At 48.2% G+C, this 22,381-nt stretch overlaps 1 long non-coding RNA gene across 1 annotated transcript; it reads right to left on the bottom strand.

The window, feature by feature from the left end:
- Positions 1-10,775: 10,775 nt before the first annotated feature.
- On the bottom strand, positions 10,776-21,245 carry LOC121837894. The gene is made up of 2 exons (XR_006078330.1): positions 19,662-21,245; positions 10,776-11,727 (listed from the first exon to the last, which is right to left on the bottom strand). It is a non-coding gene; the product is annotated as an uncharacterized LOC121837894 (long non-coding RNA).
- Between the last annotated feature and the right edge of the window lie 1,136 nt (positions 21,246-22,381).

Raw genomic sequence — 22,381 nt, 5'->3', positions numbered from 1 at the left:
GTGGGCAGATCGCGGACAAAGACGCGGGAATACGCTACAAACTCCTGTGACACGGGAAAGGATACCGCAAGTGGCCGACGCAGCAGATTCGCATTTCACTTTGCGAAGGACTCGCGGAAACCCGCCGAGAACTCGCATCTTACGGGAATGGATACCGCATATCGCGGACGCAGCAGGTTCAAGTTTCATGGTGCAATACGGACGCGGGAACCCGCTACAATCTTGCCTATCACGGAAACCCATATCGCGTGGGCAGATCGCGGACAAAAACGCTGGAATACGCTACAAACTCGCATGTCACGGAAACAAATACCGCAAATCGCGGACGGAACAGAATATTCGCATTTCACGGTGCAATATTGCCGCGCGCGCTGGCCAAGTAGGCAGCGCGCGCGTGGCCTAATGGTTATCGCGCCTGGCTCCCACGCGAAAAGCTAGGGTTCGAATCCTGGGAGCGACGTGTCTTTTGTTTATTCCTGTAACTTCGTGTTCTGGAGAATTCGAGAATCATGTTGCTCGTTCCAGGCCCGAATGTTCTACGCGTCGAAGTTTCTACGCCGATTATTCCCGAAGATCACGCATGTACATAAGGGGCTCCGCGTGGCGAGCCGCAGTCAGTTTTCGCACCAGCGTTCGACTCTGTTGCTACGCCGACTTCGACGCCCACGACGCTCTGTTATTATCTTTTGTACTCGTTTATTTTTTTGGCACAAGTTCGCCACATTAAACGTTTATTTCTTTCTGTTTATTTCCTGTTTTTTGTTTGGTCACCACCCGTGACATTTGGTGGAGGTGCGGGGTACCGCATGCCCCTGCCGCGTACCCCTCCGAGGGCCCACAGTGCAAGTCCGACGCCTAGCCCACGAAGAACCGACGAAAGCACTTCCGAGATCCGGTTCAGTCGTCGCACCCAAGGTCTACACCCGGAATTCGGACCTCTACCGCCCAAGACTAAGCAGCCAACGAGGCCAACGATGGACAGCCAGTCGTCCCAGAACCCGTCCACCGCCAGCGTCGTATACCTGCCCGTCGCACCCAAAACTCCGACGCCTTTCCACGGAGACACCCACGAGGACATCGAGGACTGGCTGCAACATTATGAACGTGTGGCCCGACATAACGGGTGGTCAGCTGAGCACTGCTTGCAGAACCTTTACTTCTCGCTGGAAGGTACTGCAAGGTACTGGCTGGAGAACCACGAGGCTTCTTTAACCTCGTGGGAGGTGTGCAAGCAAGAGCTAGTGAAGACGTTTACCAGCCAACACCGACGCGAGAGGGCCGAAGACATCCTTCGAACAAGGACCCAAGGTCCGAATGAAAGCATCACCAGCTTCATTGAGGATGTTCTTCGCCTGAGCGCCCGCGCCGATCCTCAGGCTACAGAGGAGAAGAAGCTGCGACACCTGATGAGGGGTGTCAAAAGCGAGATATTCGGAGGTCTCATTCGCAATCCTCCGACAACTGTCGACGGGTTCGTCACGGAGGCGACGAATATGGAGCGTGCGCTACTAGCACGCGCCAGACACTACGAGCGGCACCCTGGCGTGACTACTCTGGCGACATCCGGATACGACCTTGGTACCGACCTCCCAGGCATCCGTGACATCATCCATGAAGTCGTCCGGGAAGAAATCCGCAGAATGCTCCCCGCTACGGATCGCTCGTCCTCCCTGTCGCTCGCCGAGGTCGTCCGAGAGGAAGTCCACCGAGCCTTCCAACCTGAGATTCCGATCAAAACGACGACGCAAGAGGAGCCTACTTTGAGCTACGCCGCCATGGCCCGAAGATCGCCGCAAGCTAACCGCCAGACCACGGCGCCACCCCGACGAGACCCCCCGATGCCACAGTATCCTCGACGCCAGGAAGGACAAGTCCACGACGTTCGCCCGGAGCAACCCTCGTCGAGGAAGACCGACGTGTGGCGAACGGCCGACCGACGCCCGCTCTGCTACCACTGCGGGGAAGCCGACCATGTGTACCGCCGATGCCCATACCGACGACTCGGGCTGCGCGGATTCCACCCAAACGACCCGCGCCCCCGGTGTGGTGAACGCCCTCGGGAGATCGACGAGTACCTGCGACGACCCCAGTCCCCCGAGCCTGCGTCCCGCCGAGAGTTCCGGTCGCCATCGCCACGACGTCCAGCTTCGCCGATGCACCGACCCCGACGTGAAAGCCTGTCGCCCCTCGCTCCTCGCCGGGGAAACTAGGCGCGGCAACCCCTGGAGGTGGAGTTGCCGAAGACGACCGACGTAAAGAGCCTCCAAGAACGCCGAAGCGCTCCCACTCTCCCGACGCCACGCATCGCTACGACGCCCCTGCAACGGTGTCCAACAACCTAAACGTCGTCATCGACGGTCACGACGCATCGGCACTCGTGGACACCGGAGCAGACTACTCAGTCTTGAGTGGGAGGCTCTCCCGCCGCCTTCGAAAAGTCATGACGCCGTGGGAAGGACCCCAAATACGAACCGCCGGAGGACATCTCATCACACCAGTCGGGAGATGCACTGCTCGCGTCGAGATCCACGGTGAAACGTGCCCTGTCAAGTTCGTCGTTCTGCAAGACTGTTCGAGGGACGTTATCCTCGGAATGGACTTTCTCTGCGAGCATGGCGCCGTCATCGACCTCGGAACAAACCGGCTGACGCTACGAAAACCTGCTCCACCAGCGGAGGAACCCGAAGCGACGTCACCCACGGTCCGAGTCCTCGCAAACCACGTAAACCTACCACCGCGGTCGAGTGTTTTCGTACTTGTCGGGACCGATGAAGCTTCCTGTGGCGAAGTTCTTCTCGAGGGAAGCCTCCAATTGCTCCTGGGAAGAGGCATAGGCGTCGCAAGGGGAGTAGCTGAACTTCAGGATGGGCGGACTGTGGCCCTCGTGACGAACTTCCGAAACGAAACGCAACACCTCACGAAAGGTGCAGCCGTGGGCCACGTCGAGAAACTCCGAAACCCCGCCGAAATCACTGCGATCACTGACGAATCCTCGCCGCCCCAGCAAGACAGTACGTCGCCAGCGCAGCTCGACATTGACCCTAAGCTTCCGGACCCTAAACGGCGTCAGCTGGTTAACCTCCTCGCCGAATACCGCGACTGCTTTGCGACGTCGTCGAAGGTGCGCCAGACCGCGGTTGCCAAGCACCGCATCGTTACTGAGGACGACGCGCGCCCTGTGCATCGATCGCCGTACAGAGTCTCCGCTAAGGAAAGGGAGGTGATCCATCAGCAAGTTCAAGAGATGCTGAATGACGACATAATCCAACCTTCAAGCAGTCCATGGGCCTCTCCAGTCGTGCTGGTTAAGAAGAAGGACGGAACTCTTCGGTTCTGCGTGGATTACCGGCAGCTCAACACGGTTACGAAGAAAGACGTCTACCCACTCCCTCGCATCGACGACACTCTAGACCGGCTGCGCCACTCTCGATACTTTTCATCGATGGACCTGAAGAGCGGCTACTGGCAAATCGAGGTCGACGAACGGGACCGAGAGAAGACAGCCTTCGTCACGCCGGATGGACTGTACGAGTTCAAGGTGATGCCCTTCGGACTATGCACGGCGCCAGCAACTTTCCAGCGTGTCATGGACACCGTACTGGCAGGGCTGAAGTGGCAGAGTTGTCTCGTCTACCTTGACGACGTCGTAGTATTTTCAGCTGATTTCGACGAGCACTTGAGACGACTCCGGGCTGTTCTTCAAGCCATTCAGACCGCCGGACTCACACTCAAGCCGTCAAAGTGCCGGTTCGCCTATGACGAACTGAAGTTCCTTGGCCACGTGGTTAGTAACGAAGGCGTCCGCCCAGACCCCGAGAAGACTCGCGCTGTCGCGGCATTTCCAGCGCCGACAGATAAGAAGGCCGTGCGAAGATTCCTTGGACTTTGTGCCTATTATCGACGCTTCGTTCGGGATTTCGCAAGGATTTCCGCACCACTTACGAATCTCACGAAGGACGCCAAGAAGTTCGAATGGGCCGAGGAGCAACAGCAGGCATTCGACGAACTGAAACGACGACTCCAGACTCCTCCTGTGCTTGGACATTTCGACCAGGATGCGGAAACAGAAATTCACACGGACGCAAGTAACGCGGGACTGGGCGCAGTACTAGTCCAAGTGCAAGAAGGCATCGAGCGAGTCATCGCCTACGCAAGTCGGACATTGTCCAAGGCGGAGAAAAATTACTCCACAACTGAGAAAGAATGCCTTGCGGTCGTCTGGGCAATAACGAAGTTTCGTCCGTACTTGTACGGCAGCCCGTTCCGTGTAGTCACGGACCACCACTCGCTCTGCTGGCTTGCGAAGCTGAAGGACCCGTCAGGACGCCTCGCTCGATGGAGTCTTCGACTACAAGAGTTCAACATGACAGTGGTCTATAAGTCAGGCCGCAAGCACAGCGACGCCGACTGCCTGTCCAGAGCCCCCGTCGAAACCCCTTCCGGCTGCAGCGACGACAATGACGACGAGTGCTTTCTAGGAGCAGTGAACACCGACGATATGGCACGACGTCAACGGGACGATCCTGAGCTGCGCGCATTAATCGAGCACCTGGAAGGGGGCAGGAGTACCGTGCCACGTGTTTTCTCACGAGTACTGCCGACCTTCGCCATCCGACAAGGTGTACTCTACAAAGAGAACTTCGGCAACAACAACACACCTTGGTTGCTGGTAATTCCGAGTGACCTTCGAGAGGAGATCTTCCAAGCCTGCCACGACGACCCGACATCCGGACACCTTGGTTACAGCCGGACACTGGCCCGTATTCGTGAAAAGTATTACTGGCCGAAGCTCCCCAAGACCGTCCACCTATACACACGATCATGCCACGAGTGCCAGCGACGCAAGAAACCGCCGACGAGGCCGGCCGGACTTCTGCAGCCCATTTCTCCTCCAACTACACCCTTCCAGCAGATCGGAATGGATCTACTTGGTCCTTTTCCGCCTTCGACGTCGGGGAACCGCTGGATCATCGTCGCCACAGATTATCTCACGCGGTACGCCGAAATGAAAGCTCTTCCTTCAGGGACTGCTGTGGAAGTCGCCAAGTTTTTCATCGAGTCCATCGTCTTCCGGCACGGCGCTCCCGAAGTTCTGATTACAGATCGCGGATCTTCGTTCATGGCCCAGCTGACGCAAGAGATCCTTCGTCTCAGTGGCACCGGCCATCGTCGAACCACTGCATACCACCCGCAGACCAACGGACTGACCGAGCGACTCAACAAGACAATCGCCGATATGATCTCTATGTACGTCGACGTAGAGCACAAGACGTGGGACGAGGTGTTGCCCTACGTCACGTTCGCCTACAATACGGCGGTTCAGGAGACCACTGGATTCACCCCTTTCCAGCTGGTACATGGTCGGAAGGTAACGACCATGCTGGACGCAATGCTGCCCCATGAGCCATCTGACAATGAGAGCGACGACGCCCAGGCGGTTGCTCAACGCGCCGAAGAAGTCCGCCAGCTCGCCCGACTCATGATTCAAGACCAGCAACGCGTCGACGCGGGCCGCTACAACCTTCGTCGCAGGGACGTTCACTTTTAGCCCGGAGACAAGGTGTGGGTGTGGACGCCCATCCGTCGCCGCGGCCTCAGTGAGAAACTGCTGAAACGGTACTTTGGACCATACAAGGTACTTCGTCGCCTCGGCGAGCTGAACTACGAGGTGATGCCCGATGGAACACGGACTTCATCACGTCGCCCTCCACGACCAGAAGTCGTCCACGTCGTGCGCATGAAGCCGTACTACGCTCGATAGGACAGTGGACCTTACGTATTCCAAATGACTCTTTAGTCTATCGGTCTTTTTTGTTTGCTTTGTTTTGTGCTGCATCGGGGCGATGCACTTTTTAAAGGGGGGAGTAATGCCGCGCGCGCTGGCCAAGTAGGCAGCGCGCTCGTGGCCTAATGGTTATCGCGCCTGGCTCCCACGCAAAAAGCTAGGGTTCGAATCCTGGGAGCGACGTGTCTTTTGTTTATTCCTGTAACTTCGTGTTCTGGAGAATTCGAGAATCATGTTGCTCGTTCCAGGCCCGAATGTTCTACGCGTCGAAGTTTCTACGCCGATTATTCCCGAAGATCACGCATGTACATAAGGGGCTCCGCGTGGCGAGCCGCAGTCAGTTTTCGCACCAGCGTTCGACTCTGTTGCTACGCCGACTTCGACGCCCGCGACGCTCTGTTATTATCTTTTGTACTCGTTTATTTTTTTGGCACAAGTTCGCCACATTAAACGTTTATTTCTTTCTGTTTATTTCCTGTTTTTGTTTGGTCACCACCCGTGACAATATACAGGGTGTCACAAAACAAAAATATCTTTTACAGGGCTCTTTTTCCCGCAAAAATAAACTAGGCATCGCTGAACGCTCACTCTCCGCCCAAAGGTAGCGCTATAGAGGTCACAGCCAGATGCTAGGAGTGGGCGCAACTCAAAACGTGGAGAGCGTTTGCAATTTAATGGCGGCGCCTGAGGGAGAGGATTCCGGAAAGGATATGCGCCAATGTTGCTTGCACGAGAGCAGACGCCCGCTCTGTTCCAACTCTGTTGCTCCATGCGCCTTCCCTCCTCTCGCCTCCCATTGCAAGCAACGAACACCTCGACGCAGCCTCTTTCGCTTCCCTCTCTAAGCAGGGTTGGCAGACAAGCAGCAACGTCCAAGATGGCGGAATTTACCATTTCTCGCGTTAAAAAATACTTAACCTATCGCAGCACAACTGGTGGCTTTGGAAAAGTAATCGTTTATACCTTGTGTAAATTATTCAAGCACCTTAATGGGCTCTTATGACCTGAGTTAGGAAATAAAACGACCCTTTGCCCCAAAGACTCCCAGCAAAATTTAGCAATTAAATGGCGTCCATGTTTCATGATCCCCGATCTAGCAGTTGCACCAACGTTGAGTTGCACCCACAATCACTTGAGCCTCCCTACCAGATGCCAAAGTTTCAGCCCGATCTAATACCTTACTCAAAAGTTCAAAAGTGATTTTCTGAAAATTTCAATGGGAAAATGGAGCCAATTTTTGGCCGTTTTCGGTCTCTGGTGCGCCCCTAGCGGACGCCCCCGGCGCCGCGTATGCGTCGTATGCGCGATGGAGTGTGGGCAAGAATCTCGCCGTCGCCCATAAGCAAACCATTGAAATGCGATGTTGTCGGCGTCGGTGTGAGTCCCCTTGCCCTTTTTCGCGTTCGAATTGTTGAGTTTACGTCTTGCTGAACAATGTCTGACTACTTGAGCGGCCTCAGCGAAATTACTGAGGCTCGTTACACCGCAACACTTCGAGTCATTGGGACATGCGGCGATTCATTCCGCGAGGTCGCCGCAGAATGTGCGCTAAAGCCTGATTCGCATGATGATATTTCACTCGCAATTTTCAGCCGCAACGTTACTCGGGTTGCAAAAGCGTGAACCGTAGCTGTGATGGTCGACGTCGATACTGAAAATCGCAAGCAGAATCGGACCAAGTGAATTGGGCATAACAAGTCGGCGATGGCCACTGGTAAAAGTGACCAACACCTCCTTGTATAACTGTTTACATCGAGCCTGCTTACCAACCTTCAAACTTAAAGTCTTTTGAGGCGTGCACTTCTTATCGCAAGTACCGGGCCAATATTTGGTCTACAGGCCGGTGTCGTCTAAAAGAGCAGACGACAAGCAGAAATGTTCAAAAGAGCAGACGACAGTTCGAACTATCAGGCGGCCGTTCGAACTTGAAGACGCACTGGACGTAGTCCGTAGGTGGTCCGCACAACTAGACGGTTTTCCGGCGTTTATGCTGGAACAAAACAAATCTAATGACCACAAGTATCTGTGAATTCAACCCAAAATGCTTCCCGCCCAAGTAATCGTGGTGCAGCGGCGTCTGGTTTTCCCCTTTTCACGGAACATATACGCGTGCTCGGACGAGCCGAACACATAAAAACTGACCTTGAAACCTTTCTCGACTCTTTTGGTACTGCCCCAGTCGCGGCGTTTTGACGACAAGGCAGGTTTTTGTGAGGTTCCTTTCAAAACAAGGCAGGAATACACGTTCACGTCTGCGGCCCACAGCCGCAGACCGGAAGTGCGCTCGACGCGCCACCACCAAGCCGTGAGGTAACAGAGTCGAGTTTGTGTATTTTTTTCCACTGAACTTTTCAGAAAATCACATAACTTTTTTATCAAGTTATCGGATCGGGCTGAAACTTTGGCATCTGGTTGTGACCTCTAGTGCTACCTTTGGGCGGGGAATGAGCGTTCAGCGATACCTAGTTTATTTCTGCGGTAAAAAGACTGTTTTTCTTTTTTTTTTAACACCCTGTACACGCGGGAACAACTCACGTGTTACGGGTGCCGATGTCATGCGCGCTGATCGCAGACGAAAACGCGGGAACCCGCTATGAACTCGCTTCTCGGATGCACCGGTACCGCAGATCGCGCCGTTGATGCGCGATTCCCGTCGGACATGGCTTGACGTCCAACGGAAATGGGGGGTGGGCGATGTTTCGGAATTTTTATGTTACAGATATTTAGCCAGAAAAACGGGATGGGCGATCTCTCGGGGGAGGGCGCCCTTACGGGATTTTACGGTAGGTATAGGTGGCGCAAGCTACCGCCCGTTACAAATCGGATAGTTATTAACATTTATCCAGAGCTGTATACACGGCTCTGCATTTATCAACCTATATCCATCCAAGCAGCTCCCACCTCTTTCACTTTTTAACCTAGAAATGTTCGCACTCACTCGTGCAACGCCCACGCGGCTTCCTACCGAAAACCCCTCATATTGGGAATCCGGAGAAGGGTGGATTTCGGACTTCTAGCTTGACAAAGATCAACGTCATGGGTGCTCTTTGCCCATCTCGCCCCGTAGCGCCCAGTTGGTAATTAAACGTACAGTTTAATTACGAAATTTCTATTGCTGTAACCGCCGTCATACTAGAACAAAAACAGCTTAAATTGTTGAGTTAGTTTAAAACATTTTCATTATTTCCTAGTTCTGACTTGATTGCAATACCAAGCTCAAATTTCAGATTTTACCAGAAGAGCACTTCGTTTTGCTCTTGTACGGCCTTATTAAGAACGATTTCAACTCAAATCGTGCAAGAAAAGACGATGGGTCCTCAGAAAATTCTTAAAAATTATGTGTGTTGGCGGAAAATGTTTGACTAGAACAAACCTGCAAATTAAAACTACAGAATGTTTTTTCTTGAGTTTTGAATGAGTAACACATTTTTGAGTCTCGCAATGTTTAGATTCTTGTTCTTTTTTTTTCACAATCATAATTTTTTTATTGTTTTAAAGCTTTGTCTAGAAGAGTTAAAATTTTCTAGAAGTGTTTTTTTATGAAATAAAAATGCTTGAATTTTGCACCTTTGACAATTATGGGCCAAGTTTGCATCAAACAGGTTTTCGATGTACAATTACTAAAAGCATAAGAAACACATCAAATGAAAGCTGGTATCTAAACCAGCTTTCATTGTAGAGTTTATATACAAGAAACAGCACTGTAAACTTGAGAAGAAAAGCTACAAGTCCAAAATTCAATGTCTATTTAAAATGTTTTATATGTAAAGCTTTCTGTGTGCTCTTAAATATGCAATACATTTTTTTACATATATGGTTTTGTTATATTAGGCAGTGCATTTGGAAAGCAGACATATTTGTTCTTCCATTTTAGGATGAAAAGATATGGGCTGTTGCTACTTTTACGTAATTATTATATATATGCTTGAAACGTCATTGATAGCTCGAGGTCTAGTAGGTCACTGCGAGCTCAACGGAGCCAGAAGAATCTACCTTCCTTGGTCGAGGGAGTGCCTGCACTCGCTTCAGCACATGCTCACGCATTTTCACGCCAGAAAAATGGTCCATTGGACAAAGTGCAATTGCTTACTGCGAGAGATGTTGAATTTTCCTTTCGCGTTTTCAGGTTTCTCTGGAACCATGCAGTGCATGGCACTAGGTAAAATGTAGTGTGCAAGCTCGTACTCAAAGTAAAAAATATGCTCTACCGTAGAGTGCATAGACACAAACAAAATGACAGTGTCAGCATATGATGCACGCCAAGGACGTCAGGTTAGAAATCACACTGCGCTCACAAAGTTGCTCATCTACAGCACGAACCAGTGTCGTCATGCTTCAAAGACAGACCAACCTATCCGCTATCCAAACATTCAAAGTCTAATTTCCTATGTTTTGATCACCTTTATGGTGTTTTTGTTTTTTTTTGTTTTTTTCTCTCTTTCTTTTCACCACATTTACCGTAAAATTCTGTGGAAGACACCACTTCGTTCAAGCGCCCATTATTAACGTGCTCCAAAGTTGGGAATTCTCCAAATTAAACGTTGAGCACCCAATTTGACCAGACAAGCGCTCATGTCTAGATAGACACAGTTTTCAGTGAAGCTGCAGTGGGTGCTCCCCCGGTATTCTACGGTACATAGATGTGCTCATATATATACACTTTTTATGCAACATATTATTTTTCGTTTTTACGTTCCAATATACTGGAACTGTCAAAAAATTGGAAAATTTATACTTTCTAAACTTGTTCATCTCTCTTGCCTCAAGCACAACGCTAGAAACTTGATCTCGTAATTAAGTGGTTCTAAATTTTTCGGTTCTGGGGACCACTGATCTGCTTTGAATGACTACCGAGAAGCCCCGTCAATATCAGGATTGCGAAAAGAGGCAATACAGAGGTCTACAAACTTTAAACAGTAACAAATATGTACTGGTACTACAAGGTTCCAATCAGAGGCCTGCATTGAAGCGTGCCTCAGACAATCTAAAATAGAAATTAGGCAGGGAAATCACTTTATTTGGGGAGACGATTAAAAACATTTGTGCTCAACTGGCTGTCACATGCAATGGTTCTAGGTCCCACCAGCTGCCACGCATAGAACGACAAGGAACATAACACAGACGGTCTGACAGACATTCACATATTTGGGGACTTCATGATAGGCTGCGAACGCCCACAGGACTAAGCGTGCTGTTAAGGCTGGTTCACACACAACTGCTTATGACCGTGTCTTAAAACCTCTTTAGCAGTGGAACAATTTAAGTTTCCGTATATTTTCTTTTTGTTTTTACATCTTTCTTACTCTTTTAGTTTGAAAAACTTTTGACTATGCTAGAAGTCACCATTTCTCATTTGATCTCGCAAATGTCACCAAACTTTGCTCTAGTCAAACGCAGTTCCAGGACCACGTCACAGATAGTGCCAGTCTGTTCTCTAGTAGTAAGGGGTCACGAGAACTCGACCCTAAGAGAACACAAGCGCGTGATTGTGCCTTCAGAGAACCGTGCTGAACCAGGTGGACCCGCATCTAACTCATTCCCGCACTACCGGCAGGCGGGGAGACCGCCCCCCAGGTGCGTCCTCCTGTGCCTCGTCAGGTGAGTCGAGGTCCGGAACCCTTTCCCGCAGACGTCGCACTCGTAGGGCCTCTCATCCGTGTGAATCCTCTCGTGGGCCGTCAGGTCGCTGCTTTGCGCAAACGCCTTCCCGCAGAACCGGCAGGGGTATGGCTTCTCACCCGTGTGCGTCCTTTCGTGAACGATAATGCTCGCCGAGTAGTCGGTGGTGTAGGGGCAGAAGCGACACCGGCGCTTGCCCTCTTTCGCCTGGGCAGTCGCCGTCCTGCAGAACTCGCCAGTGGGGTTCCAGGTGAGGAAAGGACTGCTTGGGTCGTGCCGGTTGACGATATCGCCTGCTGGATGACTGGACGTCCCTGCTGGTTCTGTTGTCGGCAAAAGCATGCAAATGTCGCGCATTAGAACTGCTCTTTTTGCTACTGCTGCTGTTAGAAAATGCTGCCTGAAATGCATCTTTGTCTGGTGCGTTAAGTGTCCTATACAACCCGTGCATCAAAAGTGGTCCTGAAGAGGCAACAATAATGTCACGCGAGCCGGTCTGTCATGCTGTCCGATGTCACGATCCAGGTCCTCGGTCAAATAGGTTCCAATAAAAGGTACAGGCAAATGCAAGCATTTACATCGTCGCAGCGTTCCAACTCATGACTTCTGAAGCTCCCATGAACTAACTGTCTGGCTGCAGAACAGGCTGCAGTAAAACAAGCCATTTACCATGTACACCTCCACTGCCAGGATAACGGCACGCAACAGCATGACAGGAGCACATCATCCAGTAAAAATCGAGAGACCACAAGTGAAACGAACTAAACAGACCAGTCCGAGATGCATCTTAGACAGCATCCGTCAGTTGGCGCAGTGTCTTTGTGCTCATTTACTTGGAACCCTATAGTCGGTTACAAGTCAAGAAGGTAGGAGAAGCTCCATCCACAAGCGTGATGCGCCTGTTTCAAATCTCTCCGCAGTCGAAAGAAGAGTTCACTGGAAACACTCCTTGTTCCGCTTCAATGGATTCCAACTTGTCGCCGATCCCACTTTTTAAGAAAGCGACCTTTGCATTTATCAGAGAGGGAACCGAGCCCCTGAAAGCAGCCTTTGTATCCATCGGGGGGAAGCTAATCCCCGAAAGTCTATTTGTTTCCGTCGGTGGGGGAGAACTCTAATCTCCCTCTCGTGCCTTCCACAATGCTAAGTCAAAGTCGAAAGATAAAGCAAATATGTACAGAAAGGCAAGCCCTTCCTCGCGCGTTCGCCGCGACGTCACGGAAACGGTGGGACGCTATTGGATGTGGAGGCGGAGGGATATCTTATTCCCTTTGAGGGGCATTTGCCGCTACCTTCTTATCCTGTAACTGACTATAGTTATACAGAGGCAAGATATGTACTACGGGGAGCAACCATGACTAACCGTTTTGTGTTTTTGTTCAATTAAATTTTTGTTTCAGGATTGCTCATTCTCATACTTGTCTAGCCTGAAGTAAATATCTAACTCAGCCCACCTGTTTTACTTTATACATTAGTTTTACTACATATAAAGCAAATCTGTAAACAATATTAAATAGAGAAAGATTTACCAATTTGCATTATGTATCAAACTTGTGTAATGTAACCCCATACAGAAATTTAATTAAAATTTTTATCCAGCTCGGACCACCTTTTTTCTTCTTCTTTACCCTGCCACACAAGGATTGTTAAAAAGATGCTGAACCAAAACTTGGAGCTCACAAAACAAGGCTGGAGTGATAACGCAGGATGCTCCAAAACCCAAAAACATCACTCATACGGCGATATCTCTAATGGTGGGCCGTATGTTGGGAAAAGAAGCATGCGAACGAACACGGCCGACGAGACATGTCACGTCATGAATCCCATTCCCTCTCTTTTCTTTTTGCTTCATCCCTTCAAGCAGGTGAACCGAAGCGAGGAGGAGAAAAGTAAGGCCTCTTTCCCTGATTCTCAACTGTTCCAGGAGGATTCTGACATCATCCTCGCTTGATTGCACCCTCCTTTTCCAAAAAATACGGTCATCATTTGAGATATTGATGTAAGAGTGATGTCGTAGAGTTCGTAGCATCCCATTCAATGCTTCTGCGGCCTTATTTTGCGAAATTTTAATATCGGTTCAGCATCCTTTTAAGAAACACAGCCCCCCACCAAAAAAAAATATTTTATTTGCCAGATGATTTATTATGGTGTCAGAAGACAGCCCTATCAATATTTTGTTGCAGTGCCACATATATTTTCAATAAAGCCAGAAAAAACTCACCTGCCTGAAACTGAAACAAGAGCACGAAAACTCATGATCGGAAATCAGAAGGCTGCACTCGACCACAATTTGTTTATGCGCATCTTCAGCGTGTGAAGCAGACAATGATGACGATGAATGTGTGCGCTGTTTGCCGTGCAACTGTTTTGCACATATATCTCTTCCACTCGATGTTCTGCGCTTGAAGGTCGATAAGCCGGTACCACGAACGACAGTTTTGAAGCAGCGGCCCCACATCCGTCACAACATTGATCTGCCGTGCACCGCCATCGTGTCGTCCATCCCGCAGTGCGTCGCCATTTTGAGAATGACGTGTACCTGTACTTACTGCGTTAACTTCCTGTGATCTCTGCAACATTTCTTGTTTTTTGTTTATAATCAACGTATTTGCAGTTTTTTGGAGGCCACAAAAATGAGGTTCGTAATATTTTCTATCCCTAATATTGAATTTGTGCCTCAGATGACCCACGACTTTAAACAGATTGGTACACATAGTTTGAACGCCAGTGACCAAGTAAAAAAAGATTGAGTGCGACTGGAACCGGCCAATTCTCGACCGGCCGTTTTCGGACGGAACGAAAACTACTTTTGAGCCGCAAATTATGTTCTGCGTAGTTGGACTCTTATACATGCCTTGCACTGATGTCACATTATCCCATTCGCAAGACCAGGGAAGAGAGTGAAAATCTGCTTTTGCACGAATTTTGAGAGACAGGTTAATTTTCTAGACGGAGAGCAGCGACGTCTGGGCAAGTCGGGGACACACAAGAGTCCCGGTGAGAAGCGAGTTCCTCCTTCCCCTCTTCTCTGGTCGTGGCTGGAGAGCCGATGGGATGACGTCAGGTGCAAGGCACGTATAAGTTGTGTTAAAATAAAAACCTGGCTAGCATAAATATCCTGTCATTGTCCCTAAACGGTAACTCCGCTCCATTCCAAAAATTTTGAGCTTACATGTGATTCCGTTTTCCAAAGCACTACCAAAAAGCCCTACGTCCTTAGATTTGCGAAATGTGGAATATGTCAACTCTTAGTTTAAACATCAGCAGATACCGAAACCAAAACCTTGGTTGTGACAAACAACATTGGTCTTGTGCCGTTAGCTACATCCACGTCACGAAGAACCACGTGGTCCAAAAGGTCACGTGATCCTCTACACAACGGCAGGCGAACGTTGAGAAAATAGCAAGTGTCGTCTGCTCCGCACTTTTTGCCAGTGTAGTGCGCTACAACCATTAATGTAGGAAGCTTCTGGAGGCAGCATGATGCCACCTGAAGCAAAGTCGGGGGAGGCTACCGGCTTGAAGGGACACGCCTTCAACGATGACCAAAGCCCCTTGCCAAAACCAAAAGACACTACTGGACAGGACGGAGAGCCGATTTGGTGCCAACAGCTCTTTTGGGTATTCTTGGGGGCATTTCTCTACTTTTGACTTAACTTGGGATTGTCTCGTACTGCTGGCCTGCACGACGTCTGCACCACTGCAACCCCAGCTTGCGCTTCTTTTCCAAAAAAAAAGTACATTTGCTCAAAAGCCTATTTCGTAGGCTTTGTAGAAGCTAAGGTATAATAAACAACACATGTACGAGCGTGCCACGGCCCCAATTTCCACTGAAACAAACGAACTGTAACAGAGTCGACCGCGCAGTGCTCGTCCTCACGATTACGTTGACGCAGTAGAGCTTAGTAACGACCACCGCAAAGCTTACGAAGCTCTGCTGTGCGAGGTGCCAAATTATTGTTCTTCTTAGACGCCACAATGGTGCGTCACTAAAAGTTTGGTGACAGCCAAGCTTTCAACAGGAAGGGACCTTCCATATTACGTGGTCATAATTTTTTGGCAATGAAGCCGGCTGTGCGCGCTCATGCCCTTGCGGGGGCACCAATTACAGCTGCGTACTCGCACTCCTATTTTTTTTTTTTTTTTCGAAATGCCACAAAATGTTGTTTCGGAATATAGGCCAGCCTGCGCATCCCCAGTGGGCGGGTTGTAATCTCGATCGGGGTGCCCGCAATTTGACGCGGGCTTACTGCCACGGAGGCGCTGCGTAACCGAGGTCTCGATTGCACGTCACAAGATCCCCAGGTATGACATTCGGAGGTCTCGCACATAAACACCCAAATTTACATTTATTTTTTCCGGAAATGGTCGAGTATTCACACCTTCTTTCTACAGGCATGACACACATGTACTTGTACACTGGGAAACGCCAGGAACATAGTGCGACCGACGCGGTGGTCGTTTGACCGTGCATGCGTCTTCTGCTGTAGTATCCTGAATTGTGTACCTTTATGAAGCTGTACCGCAGACTACATGTTTGTTGTCAATGGCGAAATAGTCAGCAGAAATTATCCATGCCGCTATAAGTAAGCTCTAATGCACATTTGTTTGGTTTCCTAGCAGAACTAATATTTTCATGCGTGTTTCTCTAGATAGCTGGTCATCGCAAATTAGGTAGTGTCATGAACATAAGCAATCAGAACAGATCATTGTCCTGCGATTTAACGACCACGGCTTCCCGCAGTTCCACCGGCACCGGATGCCCGTCTATACATCCAGATGCGCACCGTCGCGTGAAAACTTGTGAAAGACAACTCCGAAGCTGGTCAACTGGTCGTTCGAGCAGGCAGCTATGCAACATTGTGAGCCTATGAATCTTTGGTCAGGCATCGCAGCTAGGCGTCGGAGGTGTGGCTTGCCTTTGTATCGTAAACAAAACATTGTTCTCATCCTGCAACAGAGGCGAGACAAAACAGACCGCTCCCAGCTCCGAGAAACATGCAGGGCAGCGTAAACTAGCGCATCCGTGTTACGGTGATCACGTGGACACCGTTAAGCCAACACCGAGAGGAGAAATTCTTGACGTCATCGTTCAATTTTGTCTTAAGAAGTAAAAACTAACAAAAATGTGGGAATGACGTAGACATCACTCAGACCTACAGGCTCAATGTTAGCTGATACGTCGCACGCTAGAGTGTGACTTGGCTCGTTTGAATGTTTGCTGGCCAAATTATTAAATATATAGACAGAAGTAAATCGTAATATTTGACATGTTGTCTTCCTACATCATACTGAAGAAGGCTGCATAGTTTTCTAAATATCAAACATGGACCGGCGTTGCCCTGTAAAGCGACATTGACAGGGCATTTATGCTCGCCAAGGTTTTTACTTGTACATGACACGTGAGAGCCCAACTACCCAAAATACAATTTGCAGCTCGTAATTCATTTTGTTTTTGCCCAAAAACCGCCGATCAAGAACAGGCCAGTTTGAGTCACGCTCACTCTTTTCTCTGTGGTCACGGGCCATTTTCTATGGTTTAGACACACCAATATAATCGAGGTCACGGGTCACCGAAAGTACACACTCAATATTAAAAATAGAAAAAATATGATACCCATATTTTGTGGCTCCTAAGAAACTGCAACTATGTTAACTGAAAAAAAAAAAAAATGTGCGCAGAGAACCGGACGCTCTGAGCATTTTCAACATGGCGTCGTATCGCGGGCTAGATGGCTGATCGAAGCGGACAAAGCGATGGTGGCGGACGACGGGCATGGGATCTCTACTCCAGAACTGTTGTTAACGGTACCGGCGAATCTGTCTAGCTTCAAAAGAGAAATGGTTCACCGATCAAAACAATTAGGATTCATTCCGTATGACACGCCCGACCACCAAACCGATTTGCACGAAAAGGACGCCGAGCCATCGTCCTTCTCGTGGCTGAAGACATTGCTCGTGTTATGAACACAAATTGGTGAGAGCTTAAAAAACGTGCAAGCATCAAGCTGGAAGTGCTTGATGTTTGCGCATTTTTGTCTGCTTCACACCAGAAAAACAAAAAACAAAAGAAAATGCAGTTATTAAAAATATATGTGACGCTGTAGCAAAATATTGATTGGGTGATCTTCCGACATATTAAATCGGCTGGCAAAAGGAGAAAAAAATTGAAGGGGTGTGAGTATTTTTAAAGGGGCACTGACAGGTCAAAGTCCTTTTGTTTTATTATCTGAAACGATGCAAAACAATGTATGGACATTACCCTCAAATTTCTAAGCTTGGGAACTCGGTATTTGTGAAGTAAAAAAAAAAAACAATTTCCAAAAGGCGAATTTGAAGTTACCACGCTATCTGCACCAGTGCAGTGACGTCAACAAATGAGTCGTCTAGCTCACACCAGCTCGGAGCACGGGGAGCGAAAGCTCGCGCTGCAGAACCCAAGGATTTTGGGTTCAATTCCCACCCCTGCTCGTTTCGATCTGGATGAGCATCGTACCGGCGTGCGGTCGTGTACAACTACTGCGTGTTGCATGTTAAGGACCCCAGGCTAGCGGTTGTACTGCACTGGCTAAATTTCTCATCTACAGCTGGGAGACTCGTCGCCCGTTGAGGCAGACAAAGTTCTAGGCTGTATGGACATACAAACAGCCCAATTTTGTTTTTGAGTCGTACTACAACTCGAGCTTCTCTCACGCCTCCGAACCGCCCCGACCGGAAGTGTCTCGCTCACCCATATCCTGCGATCAACTGCGCTTCTCCGTGCATGTTCACTTTTGAGTTTGAAGTTCCTTTTAGAACCCTTTCAGCGATCTCAAATTCTTTGAACCAGTGTGAGGTCGAAAAGAATGTACAGCGGACTTTTGCGAGCGACGTGAGAGGCCACGTCGGACCAGTTCTGCGTGAGAGGTTGTCCCGGTGGAGTCACAACTGAAACTAAGGTGCACAAACTCCAAACCCAGTTGTTTGGACCATTTTGACGATTCCTTTTTCAAAGTCTGAGAGGTCGTCGGGCACCAAAAAGAGAACATTGTCCGATTCCCCGATCATCCTCAGTGCTACATGTGCCGAGCACCGCCATGTTTTCCGAAGGAGGATAAAAAGTCAGGAGGCGACATCACTTCCGGACTCCGATTTTCAGTATTTCAAGAAGGGCTGTAGTGCGTATGAATGCCGTTATTAAATATTATAAAAATATTGCTTACGAAGCTTCTAAAAAAATGTCAGAAATAAAAAGGCGCGTGCACGCATGGGGTCATCTGTTTTTGCATTGCAGTATTTTATTGCGTGTTTATGACTACAGCTAGCATTGTTTTAGACAACAAAAAAAACGACCTTTGGGGTGTCAGTGCCCCTTTAAGGCTTAGAAGTTTGGTGCGGCATTATGACCAATACATGTTCAAGAGAAACTAGTATGTCGAATGTCTCGTGATTTATTTTTTCTGCCAATTTCATGCTCCAAACTTTCTTTTTAGACATCATTTATATTTAGCCTGGAGCACCTGCATAAACACAAAACCCCACTTTGCTTAAAGTACACAGAAGTGACTGCAGTTCATGCTTCCAGAGGATATTGAAACGGTCTGTGTAGCATCACAATGAAAACAACAGGCCACTGATGAGACAATGCAAGGAATCTGAGCAAGAGACCAAAGCAGGGACGGAACAATCGGAACAATAGCAACAGGAAAATCAAGAACATTCTTCCTATACAAACAAACCTGTCACATCATCATGTAGCTTTGACCACGAGCAGCTGCTTAAACACGTGGTACTCAATGGAAGCCAAAAGCTCAAACCATTGACTAAAGTTGCTCAATCTGTCCAGAGTACTGGATTTCATAGCATCTGCTAGAACTAAAGAATCAAGCCAATCCAGCTTCCTGGCTTTTGATGCCAGGAGGAAGCCTAAAAGATAAACAAACTGAATTTAAAGGGCTTAAAACAGATGGTGGGATCGTAGGTGATAGCCTGAAGAATGCCAGCCGATAGGTCAGTAAAGAATCAGCCTCGATCTGATCGAGGCTGATACTCCCCTCGCCATTCGAGATCGAATGCAGTACTGTGATGCAGTTCTAAATCGAAGCTTGGCTGTTTCAGTACAGTGGAAAGGTTTAGTGGCTCTAGCATCACTCACACCCCACAAAATGCATCCAGCACCACTTTCAACAGTCAACAAGTCAACAACGGCAGTTTAAAAACTGAACGGCTCAGTCACAACATGCACTTTTCCTCGGAGATACAATTAGTGAGCTTGGACCATGCAATTCTTGTAGGTCCCGATATTCCTCCAGCTGAGCTGTGCCGTCGTCGATCTTCGTCTGGGAAGAAAAATTTCACCATTGAACATGAGAAATTCAATTGTCTTCATTGTGATGGAATTACAACAAAGCAACGTATTGAACAAAAAAGCAGGATCTTCTTTTGCCAAAAACCTTGGCCCCCGTACCGCATCCAAATTATGTACAGGAGTGTAATTTCAAGTTGCTCGAAGGAACTGCGAAATTTTATTGTGAAAGATAAATAATGAAAAGACATAAGTCTGACGACCTTACCTCCTCCTAGAGAAGATATCCCAGGTGCAGCCCGTTGATAAAACTAAAGATATCTGAACAGTAAGAAGTGGTGCAGAAAAATGGCAGCAAGAAGCTACCAGACACCACAACAGAGGAGTAAGGCAATAGGTAGATGGGGTGGTTGGTACATTTCAAGAATACTAATGTAACAAAGAATATGGAGAGAAAAGGTGACAGATTTATCTCGTGTGTGTGCATACTTTGGCCCTTTAATATTGTACGGCAGTAGATTGCGGCTTTTATATTGTGGGATAAAACAAACAATAGGTGAGTACAGTCAAATCTCGATATAACGCATTTCATCACACTCGTGAAAATCGTTCGTTATTCTGAAATATTGTTATTGTGAAAAACTCGTAAATTGTAATTAAATCTGAGCAAAAATAACATACCTTTGCAATAGGAATATCAAAACGCTTGGTTTCATCGAAAAAAAAAATAATAGATAAAATGCTAGATCTGATTCAACATTACATATTTATTAAAAGAAAAGGTCCAGCACAAACGCTACAGGAAGAACGACCCGACGTTGATGGTGATGCTCGCACCGCTCACGCGATTGAACACAGCACACACAGCACAGTTAATGAAAAAATCCTCAATCTTCTTCTGGTTAGCGCAGCACAAACGCCGCAAGACAAGCGATTCAATGTCGTCCACCTTCCTGTGGACAGCCTCGGTCACATTGTCACACCTTCCAAGGAACATGTGCAACCTACTGATGCGGAACAGCCCGCCTGAAGGAGAGGAACGCAAAGTTAGGCGGTTCGGCCTAGTGCGCATTTGTTTCCCCGAGTCAATCTTTGATGATGATGATGGTTGGTACATGGTTGGGCATCTGGGGAGCCGGCAAGAGGCCAAAATGCGCGTGTTGCTGTAACTTCAAAGTATTTTTGGTAACCACAATTGCTTTCAAAGGTTTTTTTTTGTTGTTTTTTGTTTTGCTTTTATATACAAATTTGCAAAACTGAGGAGTTGTTTACATACAAGAGCATTTAAATTATGTGCGTTATCCTGAATTATTTTGTATTTTGAAATTCGTAGTACTGAAATATTTTTGCATTGAAACTAATAGACATTTGGAAAAGGATTTTTAAAATGTTTCTAAATTTAAAAAAGTTTTCTATAATGGCATTTGCAATAAAAAGATTTGACTGTATTTGGATGTTGGCTTGAAATTGTTGGGACAGAACAACAGCTCAGAGGATCTCTTGCAACCGAGTACGACCGAGAGAGACGAGACTTGTTAAAACCTCTTAAAATTTCTTAGGACGAGAGAACACACTGGCACGCTGGCGCCATCTATACGGTGACCCTGGAACTGCCTTTCACAAGAGCGAAGGTTTTACAGGATTTCCGAGGTCAAATGTGCGTAACACCTTTAGGAAAGGCTCGTTTATAACTTTGACAAAAGTTTTTCGAGCCAAGAAAGAAAGGATAATGCGCGAGAGAAATAGAAAATATGCCAGACTGCCAAGTTTACACCGCTACCCAATAGATGGCGCCAGCGTGTCCTCTCGTTGTAAGAGGTTTTAAGGAGCCCAGTTTTAAGAGGGAGCGCTCCTCCAAGCCCCATAGAGAATACACGCGATTTTCTGCCATTTTACGAAAATTCTCATTTAATAACCGTTACACCGATTTTTTCAAACTTTTTTGCTATAAAAAGATTGATTTTTCGTCCAACTATCCCACCGAGCATATTTTTCATAAAAAAATTTATTATATTTTATATTAAATCGTGAAATCGGTCGGAATTGGCTGTTTTGACATGTTTACGTTAGAACGCGTTTTTAAAAACCTGTGAATTTTTAACTACAAATGTGTCTGGTGGGATATCTGCGGAATTTAACACGGAATTCAATTATATTAAAATTATAGCTGTAAGTACATCCGTTCTTTAACTACATCGAAAAAACTCAACCAAGGTGTTGTGGCTTGTTTTCCTCGTTTGGACGGTCAAGACTAGTTCGACGAGCGCCGCGTGAGGGCGCCACCATTTCGCCACGCACGCTGCTCTGATTTTGTATTACTCCGCGCGCATGCGCTCTTCAGTAACGCGCTTGTGGTGGTCCAGAGACGGCAAGACCCGTCCAGACAGAGTGGTTTTGTTTCTCGGGGTGGGATGTCGGGCGGATAGCTGTGCGTGTTTTCATAACGAGAAAGGCCGTCCTCGCAGCTATGGGTCCAAAGAGGTATAAATATGGCAAGCGAAAGGTCTCGAAGTCGCAAATAGAGTTTGCACGTAAGCGACCCTCTGCTGAAACTACGGATGGTGAGGTTTCAGGTGAGGTTGAGTCATTGTGTCGTCGCGCTGCGAGAACGAATTGACTCGGGGTGTTGAAGATGCCGCTTGGGAAGCCATGCAACAGGCCGGAGTGGAAGAAGCGAGGCGCGCGAAGGAATC

This window comes from Ixodes scapularis, unplaced genomic scaffold (genome assembly GCF_016920785.2).
Source record: "Ixodes scapularis isolate PalLabHiFi unplaced genomic scaffold, ASM1692078v2 PGA_scaffold4__175_contigs__length_147842914, whole genome shotgun sequence".
Taxonomy (NCBI): Eukaryota; Metazoa; Arthropoda; class Arachnida; order Ixodida; family Ixodidae; genus Ixodes; species Ixodes scapularis.
The sequence above is the reverse complement of the archived record's forward strand: the minus strand, read 5'-3'. Positions and strand labels throughout refer to the sequence as shown.